At 47.9% G+C, this 26,748-nt stretch overlaps 1 protein-coding gene across 2 annotated transcripts in view; it reads left to right on the top strand.

Annotated features, from left to right (window-relative positions):
- Window positions 1–961: 961 nt before the first annotated feature.
- LOC108942547 (coiled-coil domain-containing protein 91-like) overlaps window positions 962–26,748 on the top strand; it is a 113,065-nt gene continuing 87,278 nt past the window's right edge. The window contains exons 1-3 of one of the 2 annotated variants that reach the window (XM_029252394.1): window positions 962–998; window positions 1,317–1,400; window positions 2,527–2,622. The gene's annotated coding sequence lies outside the window, so the exon portion shown is untranslated. Of the gene's footprint in view, window positions 999–1,316; window positions 1,401–2,526; window positions 2,623–18,464; window positions 18,568–26,748 lie in introns of those variants that run through there. The other variant, XM_029252393.1, reaches the window with a different exon arrangement.

A 26,748-nucleotide genomic window follows, 5' to 3' on the forward strand; every position in this document is an offset into this window, starting at 1 on the left:
CCTGTAATATGACCCTTTTGTCTTCAGTCCTTCAGCTGTAACACCGACTGGCTGAACCCCTGTTTTCTGGTCAGATGTGATGTTTCTTCAAAGATATGCAATTAAATTTTGAGTAAATTTCAGGTGGTCAAGAGACTTCTGAAATTCAGAATCAAGCTCAGGGAACAGAGACAAAAAAGTTTTCAAGAAAGGAAATTTTTATATAATGAAAAGGTGAAAAAAGCTACTGCTTATGTCTTCGGGGTGATGTTGAAACCTTTGTCTGCTGCGTGGCTTTCAGGAGTTTTTGGAGTGCTGCAGGAATTGTGTGGAGCGTGAAGGAGGGTACTTTGGAAAGGAAAAGGTCCCCAACCCCAAGGAAGCTTCAGATGTGGAACGACAGGTATGGTGTCAACACCTTTCAATGAACCTTATGAAGAAATGCTCTCACCTCTTGTTTCATGACAGCCAGTGTAGAGATGTGCAGATGCACAGTGTGAAGAACAGCTGGAAGCAAAATGAGTGTTGTGTTTGGATTCGATTCCTGACTTAACACTAAAACAACTGTCATTGTGTCTTGCACATGGTGTCTTGCAGTGCTTTGAAGATGACTTTCCCATGTGCTCTGTGTGGAGGACTAACTTGGGTAAACCTCCCCCCCTCCAGTGCCCTGCTGCTCCTGCCCCTGCGTGGTGAAGAGGAAGGAAGAGGAGCAGTGCGCTGCCAACAAAGCCTCCGCAGAGCTCCATACAGCTGTTTTCCCTTTCTGCTGCTAGGCGTCAATTGCGCTGTATCACGGCATCTTTCTGGAGCACAAAACAAAGGGGTATTGTTTTTTTCTCTTCCTTACTGTGTGTTTGTCTGCGTGTATGTGTGTGTGTGCACGTGTGCACCCCGAGGGCTCTCACCCCAGATGTGCGTGAACCTCTTTGTGAGCCTTTCTTTCAACTAGCAAGTTGGCGATGAGGTCTGATCAGCGGCTGAACTCCAGAGATCCCAACGCAACGGCCTTATATTCGGTAAGATGTGGAGTCGTTCATCTCTGAGATGAACGTCTTCCCATCACCTTGATGTGGATTTTTTTTTTCCAGAACTCAAACGACACCGACGAGATGCTAGCTAATTTGCGACGCCGGCATTCCAAACATGATAATCATTTTAAAATAAGTAAAACCATGAAAGCCAGCCCTGTAAATCAAGTAGTTGTAGCCAGAAGTTGTCTGTAGGGCATTTCACATTAAATACATGTAAAATGCACATGAAAAGTATTCCTCTGGTTTGTGCTATAGTATAGCACGTTTGGTAAATGTGAAATAAGTGCCTGTGTGTTAACACAGATGGGGGAGCAGTGGAACGCAGAGGGAGCGTCCATCCCTGCCGTGTGCCAGCCCCAAACCGCACTCGTGTCCTCTTCATGTCCTGTAAGTAGCACAGGAGACGCATAGTCCATCTGTCTGTACTGCAGCAGGACACCTGTCCCACCCAGGGAAACACTTCCACTGTGTGTGTGTGTGTGTGTGTGTGTGTCTCCCCTCACCTCTAACCCTGATCCAGCATAAAGACAGTCTCATTTATTTTGGACCTTTGAGGACAAATGCTTAGTTCTCTTTTCCATCATTCTCTCATGCTCACACACACCGAATATAACAGGTGCCAGCTTGTTTGCGGTCCCTCTAGGTTGAACATGAATTCTGTTTAGGACTAATTTATCTATCATAGTTGGTTTAACAGCGATGATTTGACTGCGTATTGAATTCGGAGTTTCGGGAGATTGAAGCAGTTGAGTTTTTGTTGAATCCAGTTTTCAAAATTAGGTTGTGGTATCTGTAAACTTTAAGTCTAGTGCTGTTTCTCTTTAAAGACATACGTTGCACATTAGTTGACTGAGGTTTCCCTGTCAGGGCCCAAATGAACACAACAAATGCGCCGCGTGTGGTCCATTGGACCAGGACCGTCCTGTCAATCCCTCCATCCTGTACTTGGTTAAATATCAGCATGAAGAAAGTGAAAACATGCATACAGAATCTGACACCAAACACACTGCATTTATTCACATAAATCCAGTATACAATGTGCACTCCAAACAAACTGGTTCTGCCTTCTATTTCCCCCACAAAACACAAATTCATGTTTTTCAGTGTTGCGTTCTACAATAATGTTGTTCGGCATCCTCCGCAGTGTACCATAATCCTTCCACTGAGATCGCTTGTCAAGAACATACTTGGCAAAACAATCTCATAAAAAAAGTCTTCGGTTTTTTTTAAAAGAATTCGAGTTATTCTTTATTGCGTGACTTTATAGTTTCTGTTATAGACGTTATACGTTTAAAACGGCGTGTTTATCATGAGTTTGCTAAGAGGCAGTCTGAAAAGAAGACAAATAAGGAATACTTACTAACGCAGGAAATGTTGAAGTTCTTATCAGCCGTATTTCCTTGACATTTGCAATCCACTAGGAGACGATGCTGTTTGAGTGTGAAAGAAAAGACACCTGCAGGTGAGTCCAGTGAAATGGAAGAGTGTTCTGAGGAGCGCTGTTTGTTCACAGAGGACCAGCGATGCCGCTGCGCTGAGAACGAGGTATGGATGCTCCCGAGGCCTCTCTCCACTGTGAAGCACGGTGGAGTTTCACCATATATACAAGGTGAAAGTGTGCCTGTGACATCACCGGCGAGTCACCATCCCCGTCTTGTGGTAACGGAACACACACTGCATATGTACTGTAATTGGACGCATGCGTGTACTTAGTCACCCGCTCGGTCTAACTCATTCGCCGGAACACAAAGACAGCCTCACACACACACACACACCCAGAAACACAGACTAAGACAGGATAAGGCTAATTCAGTTGAATTTTCACAACCAACCAATTACGTTTGCTTACATTTATTGTACACTGTTATACAAAGCACCTTATTGTTTAGCTACTTACACCAATTTACCCATTTATACAGCAAGGTAACTTCTACTGTACCAGTTCAGGGTAAATGCCTTGATCCGGGCTACTACAGCAGGGGGTGGGATATGAACCTGTGTCCTTCGTGCCCGAGGGCAGCGGCACTAACCACTACGGCACCTTGTGCCACTCATTCCAATCGTTTACCCGTTCATACAGCAGGGTAAGTATCACTGTATCGGTGCAGGGTAAGTAGCTTGACGAAGGTGGCATTTGAATCCAGGTCCTCCAGCAGCTCACGTTTCACGTCGCACTTCGTTTCATGCTCGAACTTTGAAGGAGGGAAGAATGAATTTTCTGTTACTTGGGAAAAGCTCATTTGTTTAAGGCACATCTTCAGTGAAATCTTACCGCAGTACATGTAGAGGGTATACAGATGAAATATTTACGCCTTGAATGTGGCCCATGTAGTATGCAGTATTTGCTTTGCTCTGAGCGCCGTGGCCCTACGATGTCGGTCGCCGAGTGCAGCGCAGAGCTCGCGGACCTTGTTTACCGTCTTGTGTGAAACACCTGAAACGTGTTTATTGACCGCCGGGTCAGTGCGAGAGCGCGGTCCAAGCCGCAGTGTAGCGGTTTTGTTCCACACACCCCACTTGTTTGTGTAGTGTCCCTCCTAATCTCGGCTCTTGGGTGAACTTCTGAGTTTCCACTTGTGTCGTCTGGCCGGGGTTTTCCTGCGTTTAGCCGAGAGCCGCGGTTTTTTTGGCCGGGCTGCTCAGCCGCGAGCTGGTAACAGCGCGGTCCTCCCACACAGACGGTGGCTCGCGCCCCGTCAGTCACCACACGCTGCTCAGACTTTCCCAGCTTGCCCGAGCCGCCGCACTGGTTGGCCTCGGCCGCAAACGGCCCCTGCGGAACACGTCTCGCCCATTATAATCACATAAAAGGAACTTGTAAAGGGTTAATTCGTGCCCGTTTAATGACGGGATGCAGAATTCTTTGTGGTTCGCCGGAGATTCATGTGGACATTTAACGCTTTCTTTGTTTTGGATAATGGACTTCTTTTTACACAAAGTGTATTTATGCAGCCGAAGGCCATATTTAACCCGATCCCATCCAGCTACTTTTGGTCCGATGTGCTAACGTCAATTAATTAATCTCATTCTCGTGTGGCTCCGCTCGTATATTTTGAAAGCCGGATGGAAACTCTTGCCGACGCACCCTCGGACCTTTGAAGGATTTGAACATCCTTTGTCCGACGGTCCCCATGGGGGGAAAAAAAAATGCAGCATTTTGACTATTTGACCCGTAATGTGATGCGGCTCGGTGCTGTGACTTCACTTGGTCAGGTTTCCCCGACTTTGATTTTGCTCCCATCAGGAGCTGAGGCCTGCGGTTATGTTGCGTCTCACGGGTCCCATGTGCTCCTCCTTGGCGTGAGGTGAACCCAAAGACCTCTGTGTCACCGTGAGCCTTCCATCCTGTGGTCTCCAGTCCTTGTCCTGGACGGACTCAAGCTCCTTCATGCGGGTCCTACAAGTGACTAGCGGTCGCACACAGCCACTAATAACAGATCTGTGATCCATCAGTGTTTGCCTGATCCATCTTTCCTGTGGCGATGCTCTCAAGGCCCCTGGGTGACATATAACAGTGTCCACATAACAGTAAATTGGTATTATCATCCTGAATTGAGTCAGTAATCAGATTTTCTTCCTATGCTGCCTTTCTGATAGCCCAATATTTTTCTAAGGCATTATGTGAAATATGGGGGGGGTCCTGCTCTCCGGTGGGTCTGGGGTTCGAGTCCCGCTTGGGGTGTCTTGCGACGGACTGGCATCCCGTCCCAGGTGTGTCCCCTCCCCCTCCAGCCTTACGCCCTGCGTTGCCGGGTTAGGCTCTGATTCATTGTGACCCTGCATGGGACAAGCGGTTTCAGACAATGTGTGTGTGTGTGTGTGTGTGTGTGTGTGTGTGTGTGTGTGTGTGTGTGAAACATATGACATATGGTGTCACCCAGAGGTGACTGAAGGCGTAGGAAATGAGCGTGTGCCGGAGTCAGGAGACACCTCTGATGGATCACACCCTGGATCCCCTTCTTCTTCTGAGCTCTTCCTGCAGGTAAAAAGGTCAAGGTTGTGCACAAGCAGCACAGTTTCTGAAACTATAACAGTGGCAACCATCCAGATACTTCTTACGATTCCAGGATGTTTCTCTGATTGTATCGAACCTGTAAAATGTACGGTATTCCGATAGCGGGTGAACGTTCGGAGAAATGTTTGCTATGAAATTAGCACAGATAAACAGGGGGGGGCGCAGTGGTGCAGTGGGTTGGACCGGGTCCTGCTCTCCGGTGGGTCTGGGGTTCGAGTCCCGCGTGGGGTGCCTTGCGACGGACTGGCATCCCGTCCTGGGTGTGTCCCCTCCCCTTCCAGCCCTATGCCCTGGGTTGCCGGGTTAGGCTCCGGCTCCCCGCGACCCCGTATGGGACAAGCGGTTCAGAAAGTGTGTGTGTGTAAAGTGCTCAGGGATGAAGAGAGTGCGCAGGGTTGAGCTTAGCGAAGGGTCCATCCCTTTTCTCCGAATAGAATTACCTATAAATGCACATAATTAGACTTCTCATTTCAAGCACTAGAATTTAATTACATTTCCGCTCACAGTCTGTCACTTTGTATAAGCACGACAGAAAGTACTCAGCGTAAAAATGTCCTAGTAATAGTTGGATTATTTATTAAAAATAGATATGTAGAAATGACAAACAGCGCGTACTGTAATAATTAAAGCTTCATCATTAGTTAGATTTTAGTTTATTCATCAAAATGCTCAGAAAAGGCTGGACAAGTGCGGAACTTAACCGGGGCTTCATTCGAGCACATCGCCGCTTCGTGAACAAGATGCTTCCAGATATTGATTCATTTCGTATTATGTGGAGCTTTTGGACAACCTCAGGCTGTGGCAGTGTGTTTTAAATTGTTAACATGCAATGGGCTCCAAGCCTTGCGAATATGATTGAGAAACATTTTCAGCCTGCCTCTTTGAAGGCTATAATTAGGTGCATCTGAATATGAAAAACTGCACAGCGAATCGTTACCGATGGCCTACTTGCAGTATGAAGACGACGTAGGTATTCTGCGTCACCGGTCGAACGCTCCCTCTACATGTTTGCACATGAGTAAAGTCACACAATGAACCCAGAAACACGGCAGCATGGAACTCGGGTGTTCTCATTAATTGCTTAGACTCGGTTAGACCGGGTTACACTGGTCTCGCTCAAGACAGTCGCTGGTGACTGAGGGGCTCTTTCCCTAGAAAGTGCTCACATATCTACATTTACATGTAATAATAATAATAATAATACACACACACACACACACACACACACACATTTTCAGAACCGCTTGTCCCACACGGGGTCACGGGGAACCGGAGCCTACCCGGTAACACAGGGCGTAAGGCCGGAGAGGGAGGGAACACACCCAGGACGGGATGCCAGTCTGTCACAAAGCACCCCAAGCGGGATTCGAACCCCAGACCCACCGGAGAGCAGAACCCAGTCCAACCCACTGTGCCACCATGCACCCTACGTAATAATAATAATAATAGTAATAATAAGCAAAGTTTATGTGTATTATGTAGAAGCAGCTTCTCAAAGTACTTAACTGTAAGAAAATTATATTCAGTGTGCAATAATGCAAGAACAGCTTTCTAATAGATTATTAAAATTTCTGTACTGTACTTTTAATAGTGGGGGGGCATGGTGGTGCAGCAGGTTTGGCTGGGTCCTACTCTCCGGTGGGTCTGGGGTTCGAGTTCCACTTGGGGGTGCCCTGTGATGGACTGGCATCCCGTCCTGGGTGTGTCCCCTCCTCCTCCAGCCTTACGCCCTGCGTTGCCGGGTTAGGCTCCGGTTCCCCGTGACCCCGCTTGGGACAAGCGGTTTCTCTGTGTGTGTGTTTCTGGTAATTTTCAGCGTTTCGTTTAGTTTTTGAAATTGTTCTTGGAAGGCACTTTCTATACAGTTTCCCATCAGCACCTCTGACTAACGGGGCACTGAGATCATAAGTGAAAGTGGCGCGAGTGTCCAAACTGCAGCGGTGGGGGAAAAACCGGCGCTGCCGCCAAGCTCTGCTCCGCGCTCCTCGGAAGCCCGCCGTGCGTTCGCACGCTCGCAGCGCTCGTGTCAAGCGGTGGCCGAGGGTCATTAAAGGTGCTGTCAGCGGTATTAATAGCCGCTCGCTGAGTTCGATTCGCCGTGTGCGGCGCAGTCAGGAGGGGATCACGGGAGCAGTTTGTTCTGATTCTTGTCACGCCAGACAGACGCCAGTACAGTAGAGCTGTTGGCGGCAGCGGCAGCGGCGCCCGGCCTGCCTGCGTTCCCGGTCCAAAGCCAGTCCGGAAGTCACCCCGACCGCTTCTTATGTATGAACATGGCTGCTTGGAGGACAGCGCGAGCGTCCCTCGGCTCCTGGTGCGGCTCTTTAAAGCGGGCGCTCTTCCTCAGCGGCCTCTTCGTTACGCCTCCAGCTGGAAAACGGCGCTGTCCTCCGGCGCCTTCCTACACGGGAACGCTCCGGCTCGGCCGTCCCCGAAGGCAGAAACGAAGCGGTATAAATTACACACGGTTGCTTTAACATAATCTCGGGGGACACCTTTCCAAATGGAAACTGCAGTAAACCGACCGCAAGAAAAATACATTACAAAGTGACGGTAAATATTGCGAAGGGAGGTTCGAATTTAAATATCTGAGCGCGGATACTTCGGTAATACAAGGCTTTTAAAAGAATTAAGCGGCGGCCGCCTTGACAAAAGAGTGTGTTTTGGAACAAGTTTCATTGCCAGCGCCTGAAAAGCGCACGGCTTCTGTGCTTTACCCGGCTTTAGGAGACAGAGCAGAGGCGACTGCGTCTCTGTAAAGTCAGTTTAATTTAAAACTGAAGGAAGATGAGCTGTAAAACACACACACACACACACACGCACAACACAGAGATGTGCACTGATGATCCAGGTCTACTAAGTGATTGGAACAGCATGAGCTGTTAGTCCGGAGCCACAGATAAGGCGGCCGTGTCTGGGGTTGCACCCGCCGACCGTATACGTCTCCGCTTTGGCCTCTCGTACTGTGGGCAGCGCACACATTTCTCTCGCACCGAGTGGTAATCCAGGGGCCGAGACGCAGTTTATAGGATAATTCCATAATAACAGAGGCGGCGCAAACCAGATCTGGGGCCGCGGCGCAGAGAGTCGCTGCGTCTCTGCTGCGTCTCTGCTGCCAGGCCCACAGGGCTTATCTGCCCAAAGTGATGTTTCGCTCTGTGATGCGGTGAGTTGTTCACACTTCACAAACTCCATTTTGCTTTTCTTTACTCTGTCTCGGTGCTGGCACCAGCCGCTGGCCCTGCGTCCACCCCCCATGCCACCTGGACAATAGCGCCTCATTGCCCGGGGTACGAATGGATGAGTTTTATCCCTTCAGCTTGGAAATGACTTCCCCCTTTGAATGTTTTCATTAATATTTTTCTGTGTTTGTCTGCTTTCTTACTAATTAATTTATTTGCTCATTTATTATTCTCAACTTTACTGCTAGTTTATTCACGTGAAGGGTGGGTGGGAAGATGGGGGGTCTCTTATGTATGAATGGGATTCATACTGAAATCTACCACTCTATGAGGCATATCGTTTTGTCCCCCATAAAATTTCAAAGTAAAATCATATCTGAGAAAGATAGAAATGGATTCTTGTGCCCTTACTGATTTGAACTCTGGCCTGCAGGGACCGTGTGCACCCCAGCTGAGTTTCAGTGACCACCAACCCTTTATCACTTCTGTTCTACTCAGGGACACATCTAGAGAGGCCAGGTAGGTCTATAGCAGCCACACTATGTCATTCACACACACATACTTTCTGAACCACTTGTCCCATACGGGGTCACGGGGAGCCAGAGCCTAACCCGGCAACACAGGGTGTAAGGCTGGAAGGGGAGGGGGCACACCCAGGACGGGACACCAGTCCATCGCAAGGCACCCCAAGCAGGACTCAAACCCCAGAGCCACCGGAGAGCAGGACCTGGTCCAACCCACTGCGCCACCGCACCCCCTTTTCTATGTCATTCAATCATTTCAAGTATTTTCTCAGGTATTTTGTAGGGTTAGGGGGGTTTGACTGGCTCCTGCTGTCCAGTTGGTCTGGGGTTCGAGTCCTGCTTGGGGTCCCTTGCGATGGACTGACATCCTGTCCTGGGTGTGTCCCCCCACCCTCCAGCCTTACACCCTGTGTTGCCGGGTTAGGCTCCGACTCCCCGCGACCCCGTATGGGACAAGTGGTTTCAGATGACGTGTGTGCGTTTCGTAGGGATCCGTACTGACGGCCGCGCGACACATGCTGGATCCCAAAACCTTTCTGAAACAAGTAACTGTATGCAGCTAATGCTCCATGCAGGTAGAGCTTGCGGGTAAGGTACAGCAGCGACCACCTGGAACGATATTCCGCCTGTGTGTTCTCTCCCGGCTGTGTCGTAACGATGACCGCACCTTCACCAAAGTGCGAGTGCACAATCGCTCTTGGAAGCCTTCACAAGCGTGCCGTGTCACTTTCCCATTACCTAATGCGTGCTCCGGGTTAGCAAAACAGGCTCCGCTCTCTCACTCGAGCTCTTTACCTCAAGGACCTTTTCTGCTGATTTGATATGTAATAATCTGTGATGGTTATTAAACAGAATCGGTTTCCCATTCAGTGCGAAGTGCTTACATGTTTTATTAGCTATACTAAGCTATGACGGGCCAAGGGGCCACAATAAACAATACATTGTTAGGTGGAGTCCGGGAGCAGGTGGACGGCGTAGTTATTGCTGTACTGGAAATCTCTTGAGAAACGTTGCAGGGGAAAAAAACTGACATTTTTATTCCATGGAAAAACAGAAGTGAAAATATTAGAAGGCCACATAGTGAGGGGGTTTTGAAATATTTTGATTTTCTCAGGCCTCCGGATCACAGCAGGGAATTTTGTCGTGGAAGCATTGCCGGAATGAGGGCAAAGCTGTCTGTTTTGCCTTTGTCATATTGTGCCGCTACGTTGAAGTTAACGCAAAAGAGCCGTGCTTCGGTCAAATGTAGTCGCTGTGCCGTTTTCCCGCCCTTGATATGGGTCGAAGCAGTATATCAGCATGCCTGTTTTTTTTTTAGAGGTGAGTACAGACGGAATGGAGGTTCGTGAAAATGGTTTTGTGAACAGATTAAGAATTAATGTCTCCATAATTGCTGGTGTCCTCTTGTTGCACGACTGGGACGCTCATTTGGCATGATAAAGACGTCAGGTTCGCTACCCTACGAGGCCCCTTGAGTCCTTCAGATTAACGCACATTTGGCTGCGCCGGGTGCTTGTCGTGCTATTCAGCAAGCCCTCCCCAGGTGCAGCCGTCGTAGTTTTAACATAATATTAGTTATAATTTTAATGAAAGCTAGTCTTGCGCTCTTTGCTGTCTCTTTGTGGCTCCCTGTCCAGACCCTGGATTGCAGCTCAATTCACCGTCAGCGTACGTTCTCTGACCTTGCCGCACAAGTACTAGCGGTGGCTGAGACACTACCGGCGCATGTATCACCTGTGTAGAGAGTGTTCGCAGGGAGAGACCGTCTCCCGCTGTGCTTTGGCTTGTGGATTCCTGTTCCTAGGTCGTGGACATGCTCCAGGTCTGGAGGCCTTGGCTGGGGGTGGGGTCCATCTCCATCCCTGCCCTGACCACCAGCAGCCCGAAGCGCCCCCCTTTCCTGCCCGAACCTCCTCCGCGCTCGTTCGCCTCACCTCGGCTGCGGGGCACGTGCCAGCTGGATCTGCGCGGAAACCCCACACAGACACGGCACCCGGGCCAGGCGCTCTCTCCCGGCCCGGCCCGATCCCCCGAACCTCCGCAATTACCATAAATGGCATCTCCCATGCCAACAAACACACAGCAAAAGTCACCGTCTGCGTTTACTTTACTCCGCGTCCGCTCCGAGGGCCCCAGTAAAGATAGCTCAGCTGTAAACACTGTCGATGAAGGTGGGATTCCGCACGCAGGCTAAATCGGTCGCGGCCACTCAGCTTTTTGAGGAGGCGGTGACGTCATTTTCTGTCTGTGGGGCTGCTTTCGCCAGCCGCGGTGTCAGACAGTGGTGGCCCGGCTCTGATACAGATCGGCATTATGGGTAAGCGCTCGTGTGGGTGAGAATGTCGCAGCGCATGCAGGGGGCCGAGGCCTGGCCGCCCCGAACGCTGTCTGATTGGGTAATTACAGGGGTATTCGTAGTGCCGATGCTTTTCTCAGAAAGCCTCCCAGTTCAAGTTTACAAACACTGGCCGGCGGTCATTTCTATTTCTGTTCCACGGACACGATGGGATGATGTTTTCTGGGAGATTCTTCGCTCTTGTCTCCTTCCATTAGGTTCCCATGATCAGAGCAGCTTGACACAAGTTTCTGAAATGCATGTAAAACCCCAGTGGTGGAGGTGGTGAGTATATATTGGACCCTAGGGGTGTACATATGACCACACGTAGCGAGTCTATTTATAGCCGGCAGGGCACTTTAGGGCCTTTGCTGTGTGTAATGGTGCTGTAGACGCTTAGAAGTTGCATTTAACTTTATTTATTTGTCTTATGCTTTTCTCTCAAGCAACTTACAATGTTAATTACTCATTTCTACAGCAGGGTAATTTTACTCTATCAATCCAGGGTTCATTCAAGGTACTGTTGCAGTAGATGGGATTCGAACCAGGGTCCATAAGCCCAAAGGTGGTGATTCTAATTGCTAAACCACCTGCTGCCATCCCCAAGAAAGCATGGCAGCACCAGCAGGGCTTGAGGTGTGAACTGACAACCTACAGATTATGAGGTCACCTCCTCAACCACTGAACTAGGTTGTACCGGTCTGCTGCTCCTGTTATTACCATCCTACGGCAGAGAAAGCAGTGGTGTTGGAAGCGGCGGCCGTGTCCCAGCCCGTCCCGTTAGCCGCTTCCCCCTGTGCATCACATGCCGACCATTGAAACCATTCACAGAGTCAGACTGACCGCTTCGAGGGCTATGGTCAACCAGCGAAGTAACCGGAGCAGAACCATTCACAGAAAAAGCAAACTGAAAATAGCCCGGAGAGAAGGGACAAACAGTCGGCAGCGCCGTAAAAGAAAAAAACAGGGTAAAAATCATTGCGATCCCCTTGATTAGTGCTGTGGGAAAGGCCCCGTTCCTAAACCAAGATGAAAAGCTAAATCCGCTGGAGTGCCGACGATAAAGATGAATGATGTGCAGCCCTGCAGTCCCTGGCAGGAGGATCTACCGCGGTGTCAGCGTGCTATTTGTCACTGTGGGACTCCTGGGAACTCTGGCTCTCAGGTTCCGCTCGGGATCACTGGGCTGTGCTCTCAAGTCCCGATGGGCTGTTGACAAGGTGCCCCACTGGAGCACCACGGGCCCATCTCCACAGCTGCCCTGCCCACCCGCCATCACTGCTGGCTGGATCCCCGGCCATGTGTTTGCTCTGTGACCGATAGCATGCGTCAAGCCTGTGGTCGAGACGGATGGTAATCGCTCCGGCGTGTGACGGGGATCTCTTGCGACGCTATCTTACTCATGAGATCACAACCTCTTGTATTTTTCCCCAGACGGAGCCGCTCCAATCTGGCATGGGCTCGGAGGAGGGCGGTGGGCAAGCGGCAGACAGTAAAACTGCTCCACCCAAACCCTGACATGCCTGTAAGACACTGTTTACACCCGTTTGTGTGTAAGTGTGCGGCTCATGCTTGTTCAGCCACAGCCCTGGCGGGTCTGCTCCAGCTGGTTAGTGGACCATCTGGTCCAGCACACGGTCAGCTGGACTCGTTTGACTCCCCCGAAGAGGGATGGAAAGCTCTGGAACTGGGCCTCCGAGCGGCCATGTAGCAGGGCTTCAGCTGTCCTTCGTTGTCATATATACCAACATGGAATATTTTTCCGCTCCGTTCTCTCCGAAGGACGACAGCAACTCGCGTATCATATCTGATCTCTTGTGTCCCGTTGCTGTGTGTTGAGTTTATGGGCCTTTGAATTCATTACTCTTCTTTTGCTTGCAGGTTTGTCGTTGGTCCACTATACATGGGTGGCACGGTGGTACAGCGAGTAGCGTTGCTGTCTCACAGCGCCTGGGTGGTGTAAGAGGATGTGGGTTTGATCCCTGCTCAGTCTGTGTGGAGTTTCCATGTTCTCCCTGTGTCTGTGTGGGTTTCCTCTGGGTGCTCTGGTTTCCTCCCACACTCCAAAGACATGCTGTTCAGGTTCCCCCATAGTATGTGAGTGACACAGAGAGAGTGTGTTTCACTGATGTAGGGATGAGTGACCCATTGTAAGTAGTGTATCTAGCAGCGTAAGTCACCACGGTGAATAAGGTGTGTGGGCTGGTGACACTGCAAAGTATCCGTTGTAAGTCGCTTTGGAGAAAAGTGTCTGCTAAGTGAATAAATGTACATAGTTCCATTTGAGAAGAGGCTGCCTCCCCATGTAGTTTTTGAGTTTTTTTGCCACACCATCCAGGGGCGACTGGCGAGTGTCCTGAGTGTTAATAAAACCACGGTTCCGACTAAAACGATGTCGTTAAGGTGGTCTGCACATGAATCTCACCTTATACCACTGTCCCATTTCATCCAACAGAATGTTTGATTGCTTGCTAGTGTTTCCGTTGAATTTCGGCACATTTCCAAGATCAGTTCCCACAAACTTTGCTTATCAGACTTCGCTATCAGAAATGAGACTGTCTTTATCAGGCTTTCCTTAATCAATGGAAAGTTATTAATCATCAACATTGTTTTGTCACAGAGACAGATAGTTGTTTCCGCCCCCCCCCACTGCCATACTTAAAGCCATAAATGATTTTTTTCTGCATTAATTCACATACTGTATATGTGTAGGGGGTGCGGTGGTGCAGCGGATTTGGCTGGGTCCTGCTCTCTGGTGGGTCTGGGGTTTGAGTCCCGCTTGGGGTGCCTTGTGACGGACTGGCGTCCTGTCCAGGGTGTGTCCCCTCCCCTTCCAGCCCTGCGCCCAGTGTTGCCGGGTTAGGCTCCGGCTCGCCGTGACCCTGCTCGGGACGAGCGGTTTCAGAGAGTGTGTGTTTGTGTATTTGTGTATTTGTATGAGATTTTATTCATTCTGAGCTCATTTCCTAAGACATTCTTTGTACATGTATCTTTTCATTTTTCACTGTTTGGAAATATGAGATCTGGCTGAACACTTTCCATAGCATTTATTGTAATGTTTACTTTTTGTTTTTACGGTTTACAGTTGTCTTTCTTAACTTGTCCTACTGTTAAAATATTTGACGGCTACATTGTTTTTAACATTACGACTCTGACATTGTGGCGTAGTAGCGTCCTACTGAGCGCAGAGATTTGCCTGCAACCTTTGGGTGTGGTTTGTCTCATACACATTGTGGTCTCCGAAAGAGCCATAAATGATTTAATTCCTTTGCTTTTATTGCAGTTCAACAATAAAAAGGACAAGGAGAGTGGTGCTTTATAAACTTCCATATTTGTAATGAAAGAAATAATACTATGTTCTTTTACAGCTTTACTTTGTCTGTGATAAATTACTGTAATTGCAGTCATTTTAATTTACACTTAGTCACTGATCTCGAGCTGTAAACATTTTTTATTACCAGAAGTTTTTATTGCCATTTTACAAGATGATGGCAGCTCCTGGTTTTGCCACTACTGAAACAAACACATATGCATGAAAAGTCAAATACAGCATATAAATGTAATGGTCCTCTATCAATGACTTCTATGCCATTTGGCTGAACATTTTTATAGTACGCCATGGAAAATGTGTGTGGAGATATACAATGCAGTTCAGTTAAGAGAGCTCTTCGGTACATCGGTACAACCTACAGACACAACTGGGACCGGAAGCCTGTGCATAATTCGGTTTGTTCATAAATCCAGTCACTTTTACCAGTACGTCACAGTCAATAAAAGGTTAGTAATACAGACAATTGCTCATTTTTTCATGGGTAAGATTCTGTAAAAGCCTCAAATAATGTTACAATGAATTTAAATTTTGCTCTGAGACTTTTATTATTTATTCCATTTTCATCAACAGCTCATCCTATGCAGGGCCACTGGGTTCCAGAGCCTATCCTGGAAACACAGGGTGTGAGGCAGTGTATGCTGGGGAAAAAAAAAAAAAAAAAAAACAATTTGTTGTCTCCTCACACTCATTTTACTGCTGAATGTTCATTGTGGATTTATCCAGTAAGTCTGTTGTTACTGATCAACACTCACAAGCTGAAGGGACTGAATGACACTGCTTGTCCCAAGTGGGGTCACGGCGAGCCGGAGCCTAACCCGGCAACACAGGGCGCGAGGCTGGAGGGGGAGGGGACACACCCAGGGCAAGGCACCCCAAGCAGGGCTCGAACCCCAGACTCACCAGAGAGTAGGACCCGGTCAAACGTGCTGCACCACCACGCTCCCCGCTATAAAGACTGTGGAAGTAAATTGAATTAATCCAGCTCACTATTCCTACAGCCAATTAAAGTTTGGACAAATAAAACTAATTTTGAAAGCAGACAGTGAAGAAACTGCAATTAAAATAAATGCTTACGCAGAAATAGCTTTTGTTGCAACAACCTTTACTTTATAACTTTTACAGTAAAGTTACAATAACATTAAAAATAATTTAAAATTGCGGAAAATAAAAACGATCATCTCCACAAACTCCTGTTTAACACCTTCTGTTGACTGATTTTTCTTATTAATGTGCAGTGCTGGTATTTTTGTTATTGATGATCTTGTCGGGAACACAGGACTCCAGCTGTAAACACTGTGGAAGGGAGTTGAATTAGTCCAGTTTTGCTCTGCAGTAAAACATGTTTGAAATTAGATTGGTGACAGAAATACTATAAAAGTTAAATGAATACGATGAAAAATGTGTTCTTCGAAAATCGCAGCGCGAACGTTCGTAACACAAGGACCCAGCGTATTGGATAATTATATGGTGGCAACATGAGATGAACACTGCGGTCGAAGGGAATTACATCAGATTAGAAGAAGTGCCCGGAGCTTTCCTTTCAGCTCCTTTTTCGCTCTTCGCTGCTATTTCTCAAGTGGCTGCTCTCAAAACTAAAACTATTTAACTTTCTTTACCTTGTAGTGTTTCGATATATTTCAAGTTATGCGTAATCACAGTTTTCACAGCTGTCAATATAAATCATTGTTACATTAACTGTGTTCCTTCACCTTTTATACGCTTGGATGCTAATGTTATTGAAAAGCTTTGCCAAAAAGACTGTCCTGCGCAACTGTAGTTTCGCAAAATTTTACTATAAGGTTTATTTCTGGGCTCACATGCTCAACACCAGTTCATATGTCATTGCACATCTTATTCCATCGACAATATACTAAAGTCGGAGTTAAAGGTCAAATTAAATCAGTAGCAGTGGCTGAATTACTGTTTCTGTACTACAACTGATTATGGTATTTACCCTGAACTGTTACAGTAAAGGAGGGGGGTGCGGTGGCGCAGTGGGTTGGACCCCAGTCCTGCTCTCCGGTAGGTCTGGGGTTTGAGTCCCGCTTGGGGTGCCTTGAGATGGACTGGCGTTCCATCCTGTGTGTGTCCCCTTCCCCCTCCGGCCCTGCGCCCTGTGTTACCGGGTAGGCTCCGGTTCCCCGCGACCCCGTATGGGACAAGCGGTTCTGTAAATGTGTGTGTGTGTTACAGTAAAGGGTGGTGTGGTGGTGCAGCAGGCTTGGCCGGGTCCCACTCTCTGGCGGGTCTGGGGTTCTAGTTCGTGTCCACTCCAGCCCTCTGCCCTGTGATGTCGGGTTAGGCTCCGGTTGGCCGCGACCCTGCTCAGGACAAACGACTTCACCCGATGTGTGTGCTATTAAGCATAGGGTGGTGCAGCGGGCTTGGCTGGGTCCTGCTCTCTGGTGGATCTGGGGTTCAAGAACTGCTTGGGGTGCCTTGTAATGGACTGGTGTCCTGTCCTGGGTGTGTCCCCTCCAGCCTTGCGCCCTGTGTCTTGCAGGGTTAGGCTCCGGTTTGCCGCAGCCCTACTCGGAACAAGTGGTTTCAGACAGTGTGTGTGATACAGTATAAATTGCCTAGTTTCAAATGGCACGGTGGCACAGCGAGTAGTGCTGCTGCCTCACAGTGCCTGGGTGATGTGCGAGAACATGGGTTCGATTTCCGCTCAGTCTGTGTGAAGTTTGCATGTTCTCTCTGTGGGTTTCCGCCAGGTGCTCTGGTTTTCTCCCACAGTCCAAAGACATCCCGTTCACGTTCACCCATAGCGTGTGAGTGTTAGAGAGAGTGTGTTCCACTGATGTATGGATGAGTGACCCATTGTAAGTAGTGTATCTAGCAGTGTAAGTCACCGCGGTGAATAAGGTGTGCGGGCTGGTAACACTACATAGTATCCATTGTCAGTCGCTTTGGACAAAGGTGTCTGCTAAGTAAATAAATGTAAAAATGAGTAACTTGTAGCTAAGTTATTATGAAAAACAATGTAAGTAACCTTGGATAAAGGTGTCAACTAAATGTGGAGGTGTACATGTACACACACACATTGTCTGAACCGCTTGTCCCATTCGGGGTCACGGGGAACCAGAGCCTAACCCGGCAACACAGGGTGTAAGGCTGGAGGGGGAGGGGACACACCCAGGACAGGACACCAGTCCGTTGCAAGGCATCCCAAGCGGGACTCGAACCCCAGACCCACAGCAGAGCAGGACCCGGTCCAACCCACTGCACCACCACACCCCCTACAGTGTACATGTAGTCCAATTAATTAAACTACATGATATTAGACAAAATTGTACTTTTCCTACTCCTATGATCCAAAAGATCTGATGGAAAATATCTAGGTTAGTGACAGACTTTTAGTGACAGACTTTTAGTTTTTTCAGTATTGGCACAACTCTATTCAGCAGATATGATAACGGCCTCAGTGTCACTTCAGTGTCTGGCTCTTGTTAAGCTGTAGATTCCACACTTGACTGAAAAACAAGTGGATAGAATGTAAAATGAAAATTATGGGCAAGATGGTGAGGTTTATGCAAGATTAGAAATGGAAAAGAATAAAACAAAAGTTTATATGTGTTGCCACACAACTGTTCATTTGACAATGAATCAGTAAAGCATATATTGTAACTAATACACACACACATTTTCCAAACCGCTTGTCCTATACGGGGTCACGGGGAACCGGAGCCTACCCGGCAACAGGCCCTGTGTAGGGCCGGAGGGGGAGGGGACACACCCAGGACGGGATGCCAGTCCGTCGCAAGGCACCCCAAGCGGGACTCGAACCCCAGAACCACTGGAGAGCAGGACGAGGGCCAACCCACTGCGCCACCGCACCCCCCACTATTGTAACTAATAATTTATTTAAAATTTTGTTTATTCATTTATTTTTTTAAATGGTGTGAGAAACTTATAGGGAATTTCTGCTTTCACAAGGAACCGATTCGTTTGCAGATTTCAAATGGAAGGATAAGGAACTTAAGGCATAATCAAAAGGAAACCAGTCACCCAGAAGTATGCGCTCAGTAATACCCAATCGCACTACAACTCCCATGAACCAACGGTGTCGACTCGCCTGTACTTCCGGGTCGCCCGTTTCCTTCTTCAGGTGCAACGTTGATCTTTACAAATAAACACAACAGCCAGGAAGAGAGGAACTGTTTTTAGGTAAAGTCCTTTTTATTGTAAACTTCTTAATTCTCATATTCACAAACCTTCAGCCACGTCTTTCCTTGGTTACCACGACATGATAATTCGTTTCAGTTCTGTATGAAACTAAGTTTTCCATGGAATGAACGTGTCTGAGTGAAGTTGCAACTTTCTGACTGAAGAAAAGCACAAGTAAAACACTCTTCGGCTGTAATTTTATACGATCAAGATGTAAAATAACGCCATTTTACAGAGGTGTATGAATTTATTGCCTGAGAAGTTCAGATGAAGTGCTCTGACTGAAAGAGAACCAAATGAGTTGCATGCATGCATGGGTTGAGGGATCATCATCTGATCCTGCAAAATTGTGTGCATTTGTATTCCTTACTTTACTTGTCCTTTTATTGTGAACCACTTTCTCTCCGTTCATATTTACTGTATCTCTTCAGGGTAAGTACTCTGGTCAAGGGCAAGGCTACACAGCAGGAGTGGGATTCGAACCAGGGACCTTGGGCTGACAAACAAGACAGCAGCCTAACTACTACACCATCTGCTGCCTAATAGATGAATCTCCCACTGAGGTGCAGCTCATGTCTGATCGTGGAGGAGTTATCCAGAGCTGAGACAGTAGAAGTAGCATTGTTTGTGCCTCACACGCTTTCTGTGTCATCATCTCTTAATTTTTCTTGGTCCAAGGTGACTTACAATGTTAGATAATCAGCATTCCCCAGATTTACCCACGTATACAGCTGGGTCATTTTTACCGTATCAATTCAAGATCAAGCGTGCTACTAGGAGCAGTAGAGCTCAAGCTTCAGGTTACAAGTCAATGTCCATAACAGCTGCCCTACCTGTTGAAGGAGCTTGGAGGGGTAGCACTGATTATGTCATCTTTCCCGTTTCCTTAAGGACGCTGACTGTAGAAGCGATTTTCTGCTGGCGTTTTTTGATGTGGACAATGTCCAAAAAAAAACCTTTGTTCATGTTTTTGATCAGAACGAAGGATAAGAATTGTAGCACAGAGCAGATTTTTAGGAGCGGTAATCAGGAATCATTTTTAATTCACGTTTAGGGCAAGAAGCAGCGTTGAGGCGACTGCTGCATGTCTAAGGTTTCCAGGTGCCAGTGTTGATTTTCAGAGCTGCGATGTCATGTTGTCTGCGATGTTGTGTCGCACGGGATGCAGGAGACGAGTCCTGATGCTGTCTTTGCATAATCAAATGAGGCGTAATGTTTCAGAATTTACATTCACAATTTAGTAGTGTTCTGCTTCAGTCTTTTCACAGAGCTCAGTGCTTTCAAGTTTGTGGGAACTCTTGTAGGACTTCATTGGCCTGGTTGGAGTAGTGTCTCCTCTGGATGAAGGGCCCACTGAGAACAAACAGTCACATTGGATGCTCTGCCTTCTGCAATGTGCATTTCTGATGCCTTATTTTATGTGTTAAAGAATGGTATAAATGTAGTTAGCTGGTCTACAAAAAGGTGGGGTGTTAATTTTCTACATTTAAATCTCAGGTTCTGGGTGTCATTGACTGGTCAGTTGCATTTTAATCAACAGCGTGTTGCAAGACTGATCTCAAAATCACCATGATTTGGCCACCCACTAACCTCGTACCAAGTTTCACAGGGCTACCGCTGTCCTGCGGGAGAGCAATGTTTAATTATGGCCATTTGTGGTAACCCAAGACAAGGTTTCGATGGATTTGCAAGAGTCAAAAAAGTCGATTACAAAGCACTTCATTTTGCAGCAACGAAGCAGAAGAAGGCAACTGGAAACTGTAGATGTGAGCACAGATTATACCAAGCAAACGGAGAAGTGGGCTGCTTGGTGGAATAAAGCAGCTTTGTGTGAAATAACGACGGTGGGTTTCATCATTAGTGGCTTTTGCTCGCTCTGCCAAGACCGGTGTGTAGAGCAACGGACAACACGTGCACACGCATGCACACCGGAGGAAGGGCGGCCTTCCCACACGCGCAGTTGTCTAGTTCAGCCCTTTGACCTGTTGTGCGGAAGCTGTTCTTTCTTCGTCACCTCTCGAGTGCGAGAAACTCTACAGTCATCTGGACGACTGTGTTAAATGCAGAAGTCGACAAAAACTACGTGTGCATTTAATATTCATATAGATCGTGAGCTGAATTTCTGGCATCGCTGTGTAGCATAAAATACCCCGTTTGTGCCTGTCTACCTGAAGGCTCGTACCTGCAGTTTATTTCAGAGACTCGCATTGAAACGATCGCCCTGTAGGAAAGTAAACCTTAACCTTTTCCTAGAGACTGCCTCATGTGCCAGGATTTACCGAAACCCAAAGTCTGTGAAAGATAATTTCATTAACTTCTTATTGACTTTATGAGCCTTTGCGTAAATGGAAAAGGTGTTGAACTTGGATGCGGACTTTCCTTTGGCCTGCTGGGCGGGGCTTCAACCTCGGCCCAAAGTGTGTCTTTAAGGAGGGCCAGAGCAGATCGCTGAAAGGGCTGCAGGTTAATGCAAACAGACGGCGCCTCGCCAGGATCTCGCCGCTTTGGAAACAGGACCACGGTGTTGACTTTCACGGGATCGCGCTTGGAGTCCGCCGAAAGACCCGCTTTCCCTTGTTTGTTTTTGTTGTGGAATTTCAATTATCCTCCAGACGCTTCCAAACCTGCGCCTTTCCCTCGAATGAACTTTCCGATCAGGCCCGCGGCTGTCCGCCCGCCCTCGCCCACCCTCGCCCGCCACGGAGTGCTCAGGACCACATGAAAGGTTCTCCCCCCGGTTCCTCGCGAACGCGTCGGCCGGACTGCGGTCGTAAGCGCACCTTGTGCTTAGAACGCTTTCTGGTTTTCATTGTACCTGAGCCCATGGTTACCTAATTGAGTTGAGCGTGTGTTTGGTTGGACAAGGTTAACCCATTTCCTCGCCGTAAAAAGGCTCGAGGTGCACCCAGGCCCGCTGGATCGCAGCCCTGGGACGCCACTCTCGTGGACGCCATGCGCTAAGGAGTCGAAGGGCCCGCTTTAATCACTTACAGTATCCTAACCTCATGTATTTTGTGGCATCGTTCTAAGGCGACAAGTCTATAAATTGTGATTAGTGGACGCTTTATAATTCTGTTTCATTTCTGGCCAAGATCTTTTCACTTTTTATGTTTGCTGTGTCAGAGTGGCCCCAGGGTGTTTTCCATAGAAATACTCAACTTATTTCAAGCTCGAGTGTAATGTTATTGCCTGCAATAAAATATGACTATAAATTAGAAATTGTGCCAGGAATACATTGGCTGCTTGCTGCAAATGCTCACTGATGCCAGGAGATGTTTTGAGGTAGAAATTCCATGTATGGATGTTTAAGGTCCTCCTAGTGAGATGGGAGCATAACAATTGATGGCTCAGGAAATAAAGACATTCGACAGACAAGCGTTGTGCATTTTCAGCTCAGGACAGATGAGCATTTTACTTGCTGTGGTGTACATGACAGAATATTGAATCTTTTAGGTGATATAACTCAGGGTTTTGTTCAGATTTACTCCTGCGAAGTGCATGCAGCTATACGTTTACATCCATCACCCACTGTTGAGCTTGCATCCCTCCTGAAGTGCCATAACTTCTAATGGTTGCTGAATGTTAAGCTGTAACTAAAGTGCATTTTGGATCCCAAACTTGCTGTTTATATGGTAGATCAAAAGGAGCAAATTATGGGGGGAAAAAAAAAAAACCTACCTGTTATGGTTAAGTCATTTGTTTTTACACCGTTGTTGCTGTTAGATGTGCGTTTGCTCGTGCTGTAACGTCACTCCCAAGTTAAAACCAAGGGATACTGTTTTCGTTTGACTGGTTCTTAATTATATCTCTGAGTTCTGCTGCTTCAGTGACTCAAACCTTTTTTTAATGGCCTTAGGGCTGAGAAGCAGGGGATCGGAGGGAAGTGCGAAATGCACCCTGCAAAGCTGAGGCCGGGTCATGATGGGAGCGAGAGCGGTGGGAGCAGTTAAACCCGTTCGCGCCGAGGTTTCCTTCCCGCTCGGTGGTGTCGTTCATTCTGCCTTTCAAGAGGTTCTGTGAACGGTGCCGGTGGCCGACATTGAAGCTGCCAGCGCGGCCCTTGTGACGCCCTGTCGGCCCCATGCGTTAACCTTCGCCTTGGAAAGGAAACGAAAGGAAGGGGAAAGCCGCACTTGGACCGCCCTGGTGTTAATGCCCTTCCGTACGGGCCATGCGAGTGCTGTAAATCACACGGGGAGGAGAGAATGTGCTCCTTTCGCACGCTGCCGGCTGCTGCTCCTCACGGTGACCGAGGATGGCCGCGGTCTCCGAAGGCAACGGTGGCACAGGCCTTATAGACAAACAACATGAGATCCCTCAAATTCATCGACCATAGCCGTTGTAGAACGTGTTCTGAATTAAACGTCATTTCAGTTCATTTCAAGAACACCTTCCGTCCATCGTCAACAACCGCTTGTCCCGAGCGAAGCTGCAGCGAACCAGAGCCTCACCCAGCAGCACAGGGAACAAGGCCGAAGGGAGAGGGGACACACCCTGGATGGGATGTCAGTCCGTTGCAAGGCACCCCAAGCAGGGCTCAAACCCCAGTCCCGCTACGCAGCGAACGCGGGGCAAACCCGTCGTGCCCCCACGGCCCCGCCTCAAGAACACCTTCTAATTCCTAAATGTTCTTAAATAAAAATATTCTTTATTTGTATGGGCTTTACAGGGTGGGGGGGGGGGGGAAAACTATTACAGACACGCGTCACTTAACGACGGGGATACGTTCTGAGAAAAGCGTCATTAGGCGATTCCGTCGTCGTGCGAACATCATGCAGTGTTACTTATATAAACCTAGATGGTATAGCCTCGATGCAGTCAAGAGATGCAGTAAACACGAGATTTATGACACTGCTGCTGGCATAACACACCATACTGTTTTACAGTACACTTTAAGTAGGAAGTGTACGCTAAAATAACAATAGAAAGTACAGTATAGTAAATGCATAAACGAATAACATAGGTGTTTGTTATCATTATTAAGTACTATGTACTGTACATAATTGTATGTGCTATACTTTTGTATGATTGGCAGCACAATACATTCGTTTACACCAGCACCACACGTGAGTAACGTCGTAGCGCAACGTGTTATGACGACTACGATGTCGCTAGTCGATAAGAATTTTTCAGCTCCATTATAACGTTACGGGACCACCGTTGTATATGCGGTCAGTCGTTAAGCGGCGCATGACTATTTATTTCAGTTATTGAGTTTTATGCTGCTTCCTCATGTTACGCTGCGGGCAACTTGGTCGCTCCCTGACCCGAAAGTTAACTGCACGCATCGGGGCATTACTGTGTTTGCATCATGTACTGCTGAAACATACTCTGTTTTGTTTATTGGCTCCAAGATGCTTCTTCTTTGGACCTCAGAGCGGCAGCAACGGCATCCGAGGACGTTAGAACCACGACGGACGAAGGGGAAGGGCACTGCGAGTGGGGTCTGATGACTAGGGTTCATGCCTGGGCCCCAGGTTCACAGCAGAACCCTGTGGACTTCAGGGGGCCGGTCGGTGAGAACGCAAGCGTAAAGGCAGAGGTAGGATGTTCCTCTTAAGCAGGAGACGAACGGGTCCTTCCTGGTCTCCGGCAGTGCCTTTGCCAGCACACGGGCCTGGTTTCACGCCCTACGCTGAGGCCGCAAACTATAAGTCCTCCTTCGGGTCCTTGGCAACGCTGCTCTCGTTTAACGAGGCCGCTTTCGTTTTCGGTGGCTCTACGCTTGCTGTTGGGCACTTAGTCGTCAAGCTGAACATAACAAATTACTTTTTTACACACAAGTACCTTTCGCTTTACTAGTTTTTTGGTTGATTGCTTTTAAAGAACAACAGGGCGAGTTGTGGAGCATGCATCCCAGCTGTTACGTGAAATGCTGCCACATTTACATAAAAGGTTGGAGCCAACATATAAAATGTTTTTACCTTGGGGGGACGCCAGTACAGCCCACGGGTCTCCCCAAACAGTGGCGCATTACCTTGCCACACAGAACTCTCCAGAGGACCGTCGCGCTCTGGACCACAGTGACACATGCACCGCATTTCGGTTCTAATATTCATGATAATAAACTCCACTGAGCACAGACGCTGTGTTGTTATTTTTTCCTCCTGGGCGAAATATGTCAGCTAAAAATAATTAAATAAAACAGACTAAAAAACGATGGTTCTCAATGTGAAGTTGCTATTTGCTGCCGAATGGGGGTCCTGGCAGTGCGGTGGGTTTGGCCTGTGTCTGCTCTCTGGTGGGTCTGGGGTTCGAGTCCTCCTGGGGGTGCCTTGTGATGGACTGGCGTCCTGTCCTGGGTGTGTGTGTGTGTGTGTGTGTCCCACCAGCCTTGTGCCCTGTGTTGCCAGGTTAGGCTCCGGCTCCCCGCGACCCAGAATGGGACGAGCGGTTCAGATGATGTGTGTGTCCCCTCTTCTCCAGCACGTGGGGCACAATGTTTGTTTTATCTGGGTTTTTCATGCTCCTTTTCACTCATTTTAAAAAGTATTTTTCAGCTCAGAAGTGCTATTCCTGTGAGTGCGGTGTTTATGAACTAAATAACAGTACTGTAAACACACTCAAGAGAGGAAACACATGGAAGCGGTGAGAGAAAGTCTCGGAGCTGTTTTTATTATAGGCACTGACATTCTTCCATCAGCTCTTTTGCCACTAGCTGTACAAGAAGTTTTTACTTTGTTCGTACTGTACCAGTCCAGTACTTTGCTCTTTGGTGCTACGTATGGAGTACTCGAACCTGTGTGTGTGCGTGTTCGTCCCTGCTTCTCTTTCACCTCTATGCACGTATTCTTCCTAGTTGCTCTGTGCTCACTAGACTTTTTCTGGACTGCTTTTGCCCATTAAACCGGACAAGTTTGCTGTTCTGCAGTATTTCCCATCCTCAGCTGCACGATCAGTTAAAGCGAATATCTGCTTTGCAAATGTCTGTTAGGCGGATGTTGAACGTAAAAATGATAATATTAACAACAGAATATTGACTACTGTATTAAGTACAAGAATATTAAGGATTTTTCTGTTGTCAGTGTGTAGGAAGCGAGACTTTTTGCTGCCAGAAGGTGATGAGGAAGTTTCCCTCGTGCTCGTTCACTCTCAGCGATCAGCTAAACTTCACGTTCAGCCACCTGAGCTGCCAGTTTTCTCTTTATCTCCTGTATTTGTTTTTAACAGCTGTTCGGTCATTCTGGTTTTTTAGTATTACTCTTTACAGCAGGAGAATTAAGTATCTACAGAATTTTGCATTTGTCAAGTGAAGAATGTCATCTGTTATTTGTCCTCTCTTTTCCCTCAGTGGTTGTTGTAATTTGAACACACACACACACATTGTCTGAAACCGCTTGTCCCAAGAGGGGTCACGGCGAACCGGAGCCTAACCCGGCAACACAGGGCGCAAGGCTGGAGGGGGCTCACCCCGGATGGGACACCAGTCCATCGCAGGGCACCCCAAGCGAGACTCGAACCCCACGCTCACCAGAGAGCAGGACCCGGTCAAACCCGCCGCACCACCGTAAATTTAACAGTGAAACATATAATTTGACACTTGCTGCACAATATTAAAAATACGTGGTTTTAAACCAACATGGAACTAAAGTTTTGAATCCACCTGTATTTGGTGTTTTACCACACAATAGTTTCACGGGCACCAAGTCCACAAGGTGCAGTAAACAAAAAGAGAATAAATTTAGCGTATTTGGACAAGAGCGTCACCCAAGCAAAGAGTATCGAAAGGGTGGGCTGCTAGTGGGGGGACTCGCAGTAACAGGAGCCCCGTTTCCTTGCTGGTCTGTTCCTTCGGTTCTCCGAGCTCAAGGCCCAGGTCTTTGGCAACGTGGCTCCAGTCGCGGTTGGTGCCAGACTGCTTCGTTTTCGTTTTGTGCAGTAGTTGTCACCTTTGCAGTTTTCTTTCTTGGCCCAGTCCGAGCTCCGTTTTGAACTTTGGCGCTCATTAGCCGCTGTAATTTGTTCACTCCGCTGGAGTACGTTCCTGATTTTTCACTGCACACTTAACACCCCTGTTTGGGAATTTGGATGTACTTTTTTCAGCGTACTTGCATGATGTAATATTTGGCTAAATTTAGAAAATGATTTATCTTGCCTCTTGCCAGTTGCCCAAGGAAGTTTTATATGAACGTAAATTTGGAGGGAAGTCTCAGCGGTGCTCTATGTTGCGGATTTAAGACA

This window comes from Scleropages formosus, chromosome 5, assembly GCF_900964775.1.
Source record: "Scleropages formosus chromosome 5, fSclFor1.1, whole genome shotgun sequence".
NCBI classification, from domain to species: Eukaryota; Metazoa; Chordata; class Actinopteri; order Osteoglossiformes; family Osteoglossidae; genus Scleropages; species Scleropages formosus.